This window comes from Zootoca vivipara, chromosome 2 (assembly GCF_963506605.1).
Source record: "Zootoca vivipara chromosome 2, rZooViv1.1, whole genome shotgun sequence".
NCBI classification, from domain to species: Eukaryota; Metazoa; Chordata; class Lepidosauria; order Squamata; family Lacertidae; genus Zootoca; species Zootoca vivipara.
The window spans coordinates 19,277,385-19,289,927 of NC_083277.1; the positions used below are offsets into that span (position 1 = coordinate 19,277,385).

General features: G+C 47.4%; 1 protein-coding gene across 3 annotated transcripts in view; it reads left to right on the forward strand.

The window, feature by feature from the left end:
• Window positions 1-3,048: 3,048 nt before the first annotated feature.
• Window positions 3,049-12,543, forward strand: part of SETD5 (SET domain containing 5) — a 61,884-nt gene continuing 52,389 nt past the window's right edge. For 2 of the 3 annotated variants that reach the window (XM_035106900.2, XM_035106904.2), the window contains exon 1: window positions 3,049-3,236. The gene's annotated coding sequence lies outside the window, so the exon portion shown is untranslated. Of the gene's footprint in view, window positions 3,237-6,798; window positions 6,817-12,543 lie in introns of those variants that run through there. The other variant, XM_060271242.1, reaches the window with a different exon arrangement.

The window sequence follows — 12,543 nt, forward strand, 5'->3', positions numbered from 1 at the left end:
CTGCAAACGCAGGCAGGGAATACTGAGATGGGGAAGGGAGTTTTGGAGGGGCTAAGAACTAAAAATACAAGGCTGTAGATTCGTGGGTCTTGAGTTTAGAGGTGACACGCGGCCAGGACTTGCCGCTGAGTGACAAAGCAGATATTTAGTAGGTAAAGTTCCACGCACACACACACAAACATGCAGATAAGAGTCATGGGAAAAGTCATCTGGTTTTCTGTGAGTCACGTAGCTCTGAAAAAAACAGCCGCTCTGCTAGAAAACCAAAAAGGTGGATTGCTCTTATCGTGTATGAAATATGGAACACCATATATGTTCATCTACACACCCTACTGGCAAACTGGAGTTCTCCACATTGCAACATATCCCTGCAGTTCCCACTTTTTTCTCCCTGTCCTTGTTGGCATTGCTACAGGATCTCCTTTCCTTCGTGGCAGCAACTGCAGAGGGAAGGTTAAGGCCCTCTCTCAGTGCCCACCAAACCCAGAGCTGCTGGATAGCTACGCCACCTCTGTCCCAGCACAATCTACAGCAAAAGGGAATCGCACGCCTTTTCCTGGCATTGCCAAGCAGATCTCTCTCCTCCCCTGCCACCAGCACCTTCCCCGTACGTGCCTTTTAATTTGCGCGCCTCTGCCATTTCTGTTTGGCACCCATCGCTGGCGTTGTGTACTGAGTTTTAATTGCTCTGACCCATTTTGGGGAAGCAATCCCGGTCTGAAAAGAGGGACGAAAATATAACTATGCATGCAGCCAGGGGCATGCTCATTAATTTTGCCAGGCTTAGTTAGGTACACGCAGCTCGGCGTAGAATCAGGCTGCGCAGCTTCCTGCTCTGCAGCAGACGCAGGCCTATGTTTAGCTGGCTCCCAAAGTGGGGGGAGGTGGGAGGGGTGGTGGGAAACAAATCTTCGCAGACACAGGAGAGATGGTGGCTGAGAAAAATACTTCCTGGAACTGCATTCTGCAAATGTATCTAAGAAAGACACTTCAGATGACCAGAGGGCCACACTCGGCTTCTCTTCAAATGCAAACAGCCCACCCGGATCAAGAATAGATATCAGAGTATGACCCACATAAGGTACAGAGAGTCTGGGGTACGAGACCAGGACTCCTCATGGGCAGAGATGGACGCTGCTCATTTTAACACACCTGTGGCCTTGCAGGTGTAGGCAGGATTCTCATCAGCCTCACCCAGCACAGCCAAAGGTCATAGACAAGGTGAGCGGTTGTCCCACAGCACCTGCAAGTCCACACATTCTCCATCTTTGCCCATGAGGAGTCCTGGTTTTGTACCCCAGCCTCTAAACCTTGTACCTCTACTGTATATCACTCTAATCGATGTTGTTTCTTAGCTTTGGCAGCTCTGGAGGACTTGCCAGCCACTATCTTGACTTTCCAGAGGCGTAGCCCTTTTAGCCTGTTGCGGCGAAAACAATGGAGACTTGTGTGGCACCTTAATGATTAACACATTTACTGCAGCATATGCTTTAATGCACTGCAAAATGTGATACTGGGCTTTCTCTGAATTCTGCGATAACATATTGTCAGCAGGCAAAGGGGACTATTTGTGATTGAGCACTTGCAATGAGCACCTAAGACCATCGCGACACAACAGGAAGGGTGCTCCTCCGACCATCACTTTTTACTCGATTGTTGGTCCAGAACTGGTCTTGATCTCTCTCCACACGCGTTTCCTCCCTTCTTTAAACAGCGCTGCTCCTCATTTTGACACGAAGCATTGTGAGAAAGGGCGGACGGACGTTAGAAAAGGAGGTACGCCCAAATTCAGGCTGCGCAAGGAGAGCGGCGGATGAAATTACTGCACAGCACCGCCAATGTTTATAGAGTAGAAGAAGGTGGACAGGGTAAGCTACAAATGGTTAGGTTTTCCGGATCTTGTGCACGCTTACTTCGGAGCAAATCCCGGCCAATTCGGCAGGGCACCGAGTAAATATGTGCATTATAGGCTTGGGCTACAAGATCACGGGGGGCGGGGGAGCGCGAGGCGATGCAGAGCAGGCAAAGACGGTCGATCCTGGCGTGGGGAGGGCAGCAGGCGTACGGTGGAAAGACGAGAGGGTCGCCGCCGCCGCCACAATAGGGCTTACTGGCAAAGCCAGCATTACATCCTGCAGCAGTGCGAGCCCTAACCTGCCCTAAGTAACGAGAGCGCTTCCAGCCTAGCACACACCCCCTTTCCTGGCGCGAATCTCCCCTGCAGTCACCCCCCCTCCCGCAGCCCAGCCACCCAGGAGGAGGGTGCATGCGCCGTGTTGCAGCCAGCTCTTCCTCCCAGACAGGTTCTTCGGCGCGCATGCACAGAAGCGCCCTCCGGAGCCAGCGCTGAGCCCGGCCCCTCCCCCTCCCCGCTCCCATGCCACGTGTCCCCAAGCAGCACTTAACCCCACGTGGGACTGGCTAAAAGCTAGCCAATCGGAAGATTGCCTCGCCCTTGAGCACGTAGAGCAGCAGACCCACGTGCGCAGAGGCGCGGGCAGAAGCCGAACTGCCCTGAACAGTTTCTCTCGCTCTCCTCCCTATAGAGGTATCTGAAGAAGTGTGCATGCACACGAAAGCTCATACCAATAGCAAACTTAGTTGGTCTCTAAGGTGCTACTGAAAGGAATTTTTTATTTTGTTTAGACTACGGCAGGCCGTAGTCTACCTACCTGTACAGAACTCTATTATGGAACCCGTCCACCCACCGCACCCGCACTGCTCTGAGCTGGGGAAAGCTGCCGCGCTTGCTTTTATAGCCCTGGCTCAGGCCGACGCGAAGCCGAGTGGCGTTTCCAACAACCAATAGAGCAGCGCCTCTGCGAAGTTGACGGCGGCTGGGGCCGCTCGGGCTTACAGGGGGATGGGGTGGGAGCGACCGCCAGCCCTAAGAGAAGGGGCCCAATAGGAGGCGGAGAGGAGGCGGGAGAGGCGGGGGCGGGAGGAAGAGCGGAGGGGGGGGGTGGAGATCGCGCGGAAAAGCCGGCCAATGAGTAGGGCCGGTGGGCGTGCCTGGGGCGCCCCTGGCGCCAGCGCTGGGAATCCCCGTGCGCTCAGTGCCGTTTCCGCCCGGCCTGCTGAGGAGGAGCTGTTGGCTGTTCGCTGGTGCCGCGGAGGGGGAGGGGCCGTGGCCGCTGCTCTGTGGAGCTTGAGTTCTCGGTCCCGCCTGCCGCCTAGGAAACACTGTGGCGCCCAGCAGGGCCTAGTGCCGGGGGCCCGGGCAACGGGCCGGACAGGTCAGCTAAGGCAAATGAGGAGCAGGAAAAAGGGGGCGTGTGGGGTGAAGATGGGACATCCGTTCAAAAGGCGGGAGGCGGGTGGGAAAGAGACCCATGGAGGGGGAGGGGCGGGAAACTTATGGAGGTGGTGGTGGTGGTCCGGGGTTGTTTCTCGGTGGTCCTTCCTCTGTTCCAGCCCCTTCTCTCACCGCCTCCTTTCAAGCTCCCGTATCTTTCCAGCTGCCCCGGAACTCTCTCCATGCATTATCTGCCCTGCTGTGGGGGGTTTAGGGATGTGGGGGGTGGGGAGGGCGAGAGAGAGAAGTACCTCAGCCTGGCTCTTCCAGGGGAAGTGGGGCCTCTCCCGCATGTCGTTGGGGTGCTGGTGGTGGAGGGGAAAGAAAGAGGTCACACTCCCTGGCCTGCGTTGGACACACCGGTTTCTCTGCGCCTTTGGAGGCATCTGGATGTGAAGAGAGGAGTGTGTGTGGATGTGTGTATATATATAAATATTTGTGTGTGCATATATATCTATATACACATACATTCACACGCACTCCTCTCTTCACATCCAGATGCCTCCAAAGGTGCATAGGTGTGTGTGTATATTTCTATATACCTCCGTGTGTGTGTGTGTGTGTGAGAGAGAGAGAGAGAGAGATTGGGGGTGCGTCCATGAGTGGGAATCCCCGCCGAGGTCTTCCCGCAGGGAGGGAAGCCGGGGTGGGTGGGGGTGGGGAAGGTGGTGGGTCTGTTTTTCATTTCGCTCCCACCCATCCCCCACCTTCCTCGCCGTGGGGGGTGCGGGTGAGCTTGCCCGGTGCCAGGCGCTGGAGGAGAGCGGGGGCGTCATGGCGAACCTGCGTGTCTGGTCCTGGAGGGTGGGAGGGAGAGTGGCCTGTGTGTGTGTGTGTTGTGGGAGGGAGAGAATGGGTGGGGGGAGGGGTGGTGTTTGAAGGAACCTCTGAATTCATTCCTGTTTCGGGTTCCCAGGCAGGATTCTCTCGGTGCAGTGTGCGTGTGTGTGTGGAGCAGGGTCGTGCTGGAGGTGGGGAAGTAGCCGGTCAAATCTTCTGTGGAAAGCCTACTGTGAGAATGTGGGAAAATCCCTTTCTGGGACGATGGCTTCCACTTCAAAGCAGCTGTTTGCCAGGAAAGGGTGTGTGTGTGTGTGTGTGTGCGTGCGACCGCCCGTCTGTGCTCCTCTGTGAGTTCACCATTGCCTCCCCTCTGCTTCTACCCCTCCTCCTCCATGTGCTGAAACAGCTTCCCCTGAGCTGCTGCTCCTTCCCTTCCCGCCCCCTCCCTTTCCTCGGCTGTCTGCTTCTGACTTGCTGGCTCCTTCAGGCAACGGGGGAGGAGGTGTTTGACCTGCATTTTCTGCTTTCTCATGGTGCTTGTGTGGCGATGGTGGTGCACTTTAATAATCCTCTTCTCCTTTTCCCTTGCCTGCTGCTGGAGGCTGCAGTATGGACCCCCTCCCCCAACTTTTTCATTGTCTGACGTGTATGCTCTATCAGGGTACTTTTTTCGGTTTTCTTGCATTGATCTCTGCATCTTAATTGGTAACACAGCCCCTTGTAAACACAATAATAGTGCTGTGGGCAAGGTCGTCATAGTCTCCCCCCACTCTTGTCTTTAGCAGCTTGTCCTTGGGGTGCCAGTGGCCTGCTACTTGAAACAGAGCTCCCTTGTACTGAGACAAAAATCCTTTTTACAGTTTTGGGGAACGGTTTGTTTAGTAATCTGGGAAGTAGCTGGTGGGGTTAGAGAATGTCAGGAGCGTCTTCCTTGTGAGGTACCTAGCTGTGAGAGGTTTTGGTCTGTGCAGTTACCCAGTGGGGTCTCCTGTACTTCAGGCAGCAGGGAGATTTTTTTGCAGAATGGAGCAAAATATGCTACTGGGATTCCTTTTGCTGAGGTTGGTGTTACTTTAAGGAGATAATGGCCCTTGCAGTGTGGCCTCCTGCAGTTTCTCTCCCTGGCCCATTATGTAATTGGAGTATTTAAGGCTCACTCAGGCAGAGGCTGTGGGCAGCACAATGAATTGGTTTTGTATTGTAGGGGGATGGGGCCATGGCCTCAAAACCCATGATTTTTGGCAGTAAAGACATAGGCCTGATTGCAAAAATGTTTTCCAAATGAGCTGTCGACACTTGAGGATATGGGTTACAGACTAGACAAAGACGTACTACTTCCTTAATGGCGTTCAGGACTCTCCCTTTTCACCTATGAAGGTGACATCAGGCAGTCTTCCCCCTCCCCCCCTCCAGCTGGCCCAGGAAGTCGGTTTTGCTAGCTATGTCTTGCAGCGCAGAGGTGACCGAGGTTGTTGCTTTGCTTTGGATCCTGTGGGTGAACGTTCAGAGCCTTGACAAGCAGCTAATGTTGGCTCTGGAGCTCTGGTTGCTACGTGAGAAGCTTCAGTAGTGTTGGCTGCTGTCTCCAGGGAAGGGCAGCAGCACAACCTCCATTAGTGCTGCACTTAGGAGATAGCTGGTTCGTGCATTGAGAGGGGACTCTTCTTTCTCAGGCATGCAAGCTTTCAACTAGGATAATGCAAATTTAGTTTTCACCCATCCCTGTGTCACAGTCTTTGGGACTGCTTTTAGGATTTGGCCTGAATACCCAGGGATGCCTGTCTCCTTTATAGCCTTTCTGAAGTGGGAGATGCAGCACTGCGAGTACAGTTTGTCTGACTTTAGCTTCCCTTCCAGTAAATCAGCGAGCCAGATGCTTTGCTTATTGTTTGTAGGTCTCTTTCCTCCCCTTACATTGACTGGGCCCCATTTGCCTTATTGACAGGAATTTCTGCTTTGTGCAATGGGTGTGTGCAGCAGACACTAGCCTCCTAGCGCTGAGAGGATTTTCCATTCAGAGAGTGCAGTCAAAATATGACACATTTTGCAAGTGGCAGCAGAGCCCATTAGAAAGAATGGCCCCATAGGTACCTGGGCAAAGCATACATGGATCTGCTTGAGGCAGGTTTACAACAAGTACACTGTTTCCCCGTATAAGTACAATACAACAGTGGTCTATTTCTAGTGCTTATAAATATCTGCTCCTGCTCAAGTATTGTGGTGCTTTCATAGAATCATAGAATCATAGAGTTGGAAGAGACCACAAGGGCCATCCAGTCCAACCCCCTGCCAAGCAGGAAACACCATCAAAGCATTCCTGACAGATGGCTGTCAAGCCTCTGCTTAAAGACCTCCAAAGAAGGAGACTCCACCACACTCCTTGGCAGCAAATTCCACTGCCGAACAGCTCTTACTGTCAGGAAGTTCTTCCTAATGTTTAGGTGGAATTTTCTTTCTTGTAGTTTGAATCCGTTGCTCCGTGTCCGCTTCTCTGGAGCAGCAGAAAACAACCTTTCTCCCTCCTTTATATGACATCCTTTTATATATTTGAACATGGTTATCATATCACCCCTTAACCTTCTCTTCTCCAGGCTAAACATACCCAGCTCCCTAAGCCGTTCCTCATAAGGCATCGTTTCCAGGCCTTTGACCATTTTGGTTGCCCTCTTCTGGACACGTTCCAGCTTATCAGTATCCTTCTTGAACTGTGGTGCCCAGAACTGGACACAATACTCCAGGTGAGGTCTGACCAGAGCAGAATACAGTGGTACTATTACTTCCCTTGATCTAGATGCTATACTCCTATTGATGCAGCCCAGAATTGCATTGGCTTTTTTAGCTAATTAATATACTTGCTTCCTGAAATCTTAGTCACCATAGTCTAATCCAGGCATCCCCAAACGTCGGCCATCCAGATGTTTTGGACTACACTTCCCATCATCCCTGACCACTGTTAGCTGTTACCTAGGGATCATGGGAGTTGTAGGCCAAAACATCTGGAGGGCCGAAGTTTGGGGATGCCTGGTCTAATCCCATGGTTAAACATTGTGATGATGCAGGCTTTCTTAAGGAGACACTGGCAGTTGTAAGGGGAAGACAGAGCTCCTCCTTGACATTGTCTTGTGTGCTGGCTCTGTCAGGGAGTAAGAAGAGTGCTGAGGTGCCCTCCTCTGGTTGGTAAAACATGGGCAGTTGCCTAATATCCATAACTGACAATATGGAGGGGGAGGGGAGCTTTCCTTGCAAGTGCCATTATATGTTTACACATCTTGTGTTCCCCTCAACCATGATTTGATCCATTTGTCTAGGACTTAAGTGATTATGCTTGCTAAATCTCTGATTTGGTTGGTTTTGGTGGAGGCTGTTAGGATTGTGGTTTTGAGAACCCCTGGAATAGATGTTAAACACCCTTGAAAATGTTCCTTAAACACCAGAATAATCTGGCACGATTTGCCTACATTAAGGGGTGGCATTTGTGATGGTTTATACTGAAAACTATGACACTTTAAAATTGCATCCTGGTTTCATAATATGACATTAATGCAAAAAGAAGCTGCAGAGTCTTTCATATTAAAAAGTGTTGGTTTTTTTAACCCGCAGAGCTGCTTTAACACCTAAGTCTAGGCTGCAACTCATTTTGGCAGATTTCTGTTATGAAGAAAGATATTTGTATTGCTGTGCTAGGCAGTGTTATCCTACAATGAGTGACTGAGTACAAATGATTCTCATATTGAAAATGATCTGAACAGTACGGTATATTTGAAATTAGAAATATTATTTGTAAAACTGAAAAAATAACTCATATTCCTGAGACCCAAAATGTTAGGAGCCCTAATAACCATACATGCTGGTTTTCTCCTCCCGTCACACAGTTGCAGGAATCCTGATAAAATTATTGATGTTTCTGCACCTTGAGTGTCAAGGGTATTAGCTGGTTCTAGGAAAATGAATGTTTTTGCTAGAAAATGCTTGACTCAGATGCTACATTTTTTTAAAAAAAAAACTTTACAGTGCTTTTCTATTAATTTTAGCTATGATACTGAAGACCACTGTAACCCTTGAAGTGGCTTTTAGAGTGATTCTGTTGAGCTCATTTGGAAATAATACTTCCAGAGTAAGCAGTTTGATGATAGTTTCCTAACTGGTTGTAAAAACAGCAGTAAAGCAATACAAAGGGCAGCAGATAAAGGCAAAAATGTGTGCCACCTGTTCCCTGCTCCAAAGCAACTGCAATAGACCATTGAGCTTGTCAGTGAGCAGTGCCCAAAGTTCTTTAGTATTCACTTGAATATCATTTCTGAATACCACTGAAATGGAGCTAATGACTGCATGTTCCATTCAGGAGGATACAAACAGAATTACGGTAATTGTAGGGAGATCCTTCATTGGTCTTCAACATGGCCTGGGAGCTCCTCTTCTGTATTCCACAGAAAATATTAAACTGTTTTCAAGGCTGGGATACCCTGTTATCAGTCAACTCTTTGCTCCCTTCCCTCTAAATTAGAAGCTTAAGTATATTAAGGAGCATGCCAGGGAGCATGTGGCTTCTGAGTATCCGCTGAGCCTTTCAACCTACTTGTGTTTGATGCCCCTTTCGTAGAGTCATTCCTTTTCTCATTCAGAACATTATTTTGTCACATCATAATTGTTGTTAGAAACTCAGATATATAAGCTAGGGGGCAGATGGCTCCTTAAACCAATGTTGCAGTCACCAAAATGGAATGTCTACATGTAGTTGCTATTTTGAGGAAAGATGGCTCTAAAGTCTTTTTTTTCTTCAAATGATGGACTGACTGTGATTGATTATTAGTTAAATATCTGGCTTGTACAGATGACAACCTTAATCTAGGTTAAGAACTTTGAGAACTTTATCCAGGAACAGTCCATATATATATTCTACTTCTTTTGCTTAAATGGTGACATGGACCATTCATGATGTAAGAATACTGTAGTCTTCACAACTGTGAGCAGGGCAGTGGGGTGGGGTAAGTGAAGACAAGCTACAACAATTAACTTTAACATTGTTCACTGTTCCTGTTCAGGCTGCACAGAAAAAGCATTTTGGCTCCTGAAATTCATTATGATTGTGCAGATAAAATATAACTGATAGAATTCTACAGAATGTGGTATTAGAGTGTGAAAACAGTCAAGATCCATGGAATTGCACTTTTGTCCCCAATTTCACACCTTTTATCAAATGGAATTTCAGTTTGTAAGTCACACTGGTGTGGTTGCCTGCATTAAGATGCTTGGTGACCTTTGTATGTTATGTAGCACACATTTTGGTCCCTTAAGCCAGACTGCAATAACACTACAACAATGCAGTTTTGTGGGGATGTTGACTTGTAGAAAACATAAGGGCAATAGAAACCAGTATTGAACAAATGGCTTTAATTGGAACGGTGTTAGCAAAGAGCTTACCCCATTAGGTGGAGGAACTGAATGAAATTGATAAAGGTTGGCTACTCAATTTGAATAATAGCTAACAGATAAGGAACAGGCTTTCAAGTATTAACAATTGAAAATAAATACATAGGATTTGAGAAAATGAAAAGTTAGTCATTGTCCAGGCAAATTTTATTCATATTAGGGACAATTCTGGAGCAATTTTCTCTGATGGACAGTGGGACTACACTAGTGCAGAAGAGGCACTTGAATGGATTCCTTGAGTTCTGGAATTCATTTATTTTGGGGGGGGCATCCCTGCTGAAGACAAAAACAGTTGCTTATAGTCTCACTTCCTGTACATCTAATTTGTGTGACTTTTAAAAATAGAAAGTTAGGCAATGTAAGTTTTTACAGTCTTTCTATGTTCTTCACTATTTTTGAGCCTGGATTACCAGGGTTCTTGCTGCACTGATGCCTTATCCCAGATAAATGATAAGGGGTAGCCTAAATGTTGTGCTTGAATCTTTTAAAATTAAGAACCCAGTCTTGAATACTTTAATTAGCAAATATCAGGCTTTTCAGTTATTCTAACAGCTGGTTTAACAAATCTCTTTCAGAGAAAAAAAAATGGGACTTATGTGGTGGTAGTGTATTTTCAAAGAAGAATATTTTTCATCTATCTATATCTCCTTCTGCTTTACTGCTTGTTCATTAGAACCATAGTAGAGTAGGGATTTCTCTGTTTCTGAGGTATTTCAGTATCCCAAAGGAATGGCAATCTCTGGCAGTTGCTTCTAGCATATGGATTGCAAACGGTTAGTGAGTGCTTACAAGCCATCATAGCAGAGGAAAATTTGGGGGGAAAAACTTTAATGTCATTTCACTAGGCCTGGTCCTTTTTATCTGGAAGAACTGAGAAAAGTGTACTTCTGTACATACAGATGGATTGAAAACCACAGCTTTTTTTAAAAAACCTTTTGGCTGAACGAAACCAGGGGTGGAAGTTTAACACTATTCTAATTAGGGAGGATTCCTTCCCTTTTCCACACTGACAGTATTCAACAGTTACTTAGTCAGTGCTTTTATAGTATGCTCAATCAATTTATAATGTGCAGATTAACTTGTTTACCACTAAAAGAGTTTGTTTTGGCATGTATTATATAGTGGAGGCTTTGTGCATTCATACTATAGCCCCAGATATGAAATTTGCTGGAGAGCATGGAAAGCAGGGGCGTACCCAGGATCAAAACTGGGGGGGGGGCAAGAGAGGGGAAGAGATAGGGGGGGAGGGAGGGAAGAGAGAGAAAGGAGGAAGGAAGGAAGGAAGGAAAGAAAGAAGGGGTGGGTGAAAGAGAGAGAGAGAGAAGGGAGGGAGAGAGAGAAAAAAGGAAAGAAAGAGGGGGGAAGGAAGGATGGAGCTCCCGTCTGCCCCCCCAGCTCAGGCTGCTCCTCCCATGCTTCTCCCCCCCCCAACGTTCATGTTGCTGGCTGCAGCCGCAGAGGGGGCGAAAACAGCCCAATTTCGGGCTGCTTCTCTCCCCCCCCCCCGTTCCTGTCGCTGGCATAACCCGCAGCAACTTTTCCCCTTCAGTTTTCGGAGGGAAAAGGTGTGGGTTATAGTCCGTAAAATACGGTGATTTTTTTATTTTTTTTTGCTTTGCGGGGGGCAGCTGCCCCCCGCCCCTCGCTGGGTACACCCATGATGGAAAGCCATGTGAAAGCTGCTCAAGCATTTCTTATTCTGAAATGTTTTTAAAATCTTCATGCCTTTCTCTCTCTGGATTGAAAGAGTGAAACGAAGAACTGACAAGTTGCTAGTTGAATGCAACTTTAGGAAATTATGCAAGAGTGACTAAAAGCAACACCTCATGTTTAAAGCTGTAGCTGCTGCTGTTTTTTGATGAAGACAAGTTTACTCCTGTTAGTCCTTCAGGGCCCATGGACCTCAAGGTGTGTCAGTTAGATTCTATTGCATCCTATGCCATGACAAAATTGTCAGCTAAACCTGGGCTAGAAAATGGATATTTTGAGCCATATAACACAGAAAGTGTGGCATGAAGAGTGCTCCTAGCCATGTGGACCACTCCTCAGATGCAGGTCACAAGAACGTTTTTGAAATTTCATAATATGGGTTCCTCATTACTGTCAAACAAAATTCATTTCTAGGTTACCTAATCTTATAACATTTGGAAAGTCCTATGTTATCCAGATTTGTGTCCTATGCTGTAGACCAGGCACCCCCAAACTGCAGCCCTCCAGATGTTTTGGCCTACAACTCCCATGATCCCTAGCTAACAGGACCAGTGGTCGGGGAAGATGGGAATTGTAGTCTAAAACATCTGGAGGGCCTAAGTTTGGGGATGCCTGCTGTAGACCTATGGCAGGCTATAAGATTGTCCAGAAAGTAGGTCGTTTTTAGAGGGGCAGGAGGAGGAAACTACACCTTTAACCTCCATTGTCAGTTTTATTCTTGTTTATACTTTCTGTGAACTATAGTCCAGGACTAATTTACTAATACTATTAGTGCTGTTGCTGATAAGTGCTGGTAATACTAATGCTATAGACCAGTGTATAACTTCCTTTACCATGTATAAATCAAGTTGGATGTGTTGTGGAGAGGGGGGCGAAGAATATACATACCAGCACCAGGTATTAAATTATTGTTTTTGAGACACAAGTAGATGAGTGGTATCACATTTCAGTCAGTTTCACTTTGTTCCTTGTCACAAATTGTCACATCTGTGTTACTTCTGCTCTTCCCCTAGATGTCTGATATACTTGAATGATCATTTCATCCTATCATCATTGCCCTTCAACCCTATGGCATAGTAGTTCATAAATCTCATGTAGTTTGGGATATAAAGTAGAGAAATTGTGGCTTACTGAAGATTACTGGGGTCTATGTTCTTGGTTGCATCAGTTGAACTGCAGTGTATATTACTGTAGGCACTTGTTTTAATAAATGCTATAAATGCTGCTCCCCCTGATTGCTTGTGGGCTAAATTTCCTAGTTTGTTTTGAAACATTTCCATGGATGAAGTGGAGAGTTGTGGGAACCCTCCGGTAGTTTGAATGTA